The sequence below is a fragment of the Aplysia californica genome, unplaced genomic scaffold (genome assembly GCF_000002075.1).
Source record: "Aplysia californica isolate F4 #8 unplaced genomic scaffold, AplCal3.0 scaffold00598, whole genome shotgun sequence".
Lineage (NCBI taxonomy): Eukaryota > Metazoa > Mollusca > Gastropoda > Aplysiida > Aplysiidae > Aplysia > Aplysia californica.
Genome location: NW_004797868.1, coordinates 114,112 through 115,720, shown reverse-complemented (window position 1 = coordinate 115,720; position 1,609 = coordinate 114,112).

The window sequence follows — 1,609 nt, the reverse complement described above, 5'->3', positions numbered from 1 at the left end:
AGAGAGAGAGAGAGAGAGAGAGAGAGTAGCGACCTGGGTAAAACATGAGCGAGTTGAGGTCGATTAAAGTACACGGAGGAGATGTGATCTGGGGATTTGGGAGAGGAGGGGAGGGGTGGGGAAGGGAGGGGCCAAACGCCGTCCTCACTCTTTATCTCCATCGAATCCCCTTTGAAAATGTTGGTCATGACCTTATTTCTGGAAACGATGGTAGATTGGTCGTAGTCAGATCAATAGACCTCCATTTAATTTCCCACCTTTTTGTTTTGAGTGAGATTTTTACGGCACTTGCAACACAATTAGGTCATACGAGTACCATGTATTGTAGGTGTTACAAAAGAGCAACAAACACAAACAGGAGGAGAGATAAGGACGGTACATGTTTGATGTTTGTCAGTGAAGAAAGAGACGATAACGAGTGTATTTGTTGTTGTTTTTCAAGATAGGCACCTTTCATTTTTTAAAATCCAAACCATTTACTTCCGTTAATTCTTCTTGTTGAGGAAGGGAGGAGAGAGAGAGGGGGGGGGGAGGAGTGGAGGAAGAGTTTAAGGGAGACTCTGGGTCAATGATATCACATCTGAGGATTGTATTAATTTACGTAAGAGATCTACGCCACATGCAACAATAATGGGTCATATAAGTGCTGGAGGGGTCTCTACATAGTATGATAGAAAGAAACGAAAGAGGAGAGATGAGGAAAATAAATGTTTGATAGAAAAGAAGTAGCAAACCACACCACAGCACCCGCCAACCAACCACCCACGATGATTGCATACTGGCAAAATACACCCAGAAAATAAGCCCGAGCTGCCAACGCAAAAAAGGAGACGCCGCTAAACAATTCAAATCTAATACTAGAAGAAACACCGCCAAATCAAATATTTAAAAAGAAGATAAGGAAGTAAAGTTGCAAACAAACTATCGACCAACCCGGCATTACAATCCTAGCGGGACTTTTCCCTCACTGTCCGCCAGCCTTGCCAGGAACGGGGTAGTACACGCAGATATTTCCAGCCATAATCCAATTTGCAGCTGGTCTGCTTGTGGGGAAAAAGCAATCAATCGCAATGCTGGGGGAGCTTGTTCGCGCTCTGCCTCTTCCCTGACACTTCTTTTTCTGTGTTTTTCCCCTCTCTCTTCTTCTTTTTCTTCTTCTCCTTCTTTCCTTTTTTTTTACTCCCTCTCCAAACGAGGTGGTTATTTATCAATATTTCAGATGCGAGTAAAATTGAATTCTAGGGTTAAAAAAGAACGGTGGCATTTCGCTCCTTCGCGGGCAACTGTCAGTATTTCCGGCCAAATTATGGATTTCTGTTTAAATCAGGGGGGAAAGATAACGTAATTTGAATAAGATAATCAACTATCTATTCTGGTTAAGAATGTGGATACGTAGGGGCAAAATAGGACAACGCAAAATCAATGCAGAATCTCAACCCTTTATGAAAAATCCAGTTGTGACAATACTGATTGTAAGAGCTATACGCATTAGCACACAATTAGATCATGCAAGCGCTAAAGATTAAAATAATTTTTTAAAGCAAAAAGCACCCCCAAAATAACGCCAAAAAACAACAACAACAACAATAAAAAAGCCCCCAAAAGATAC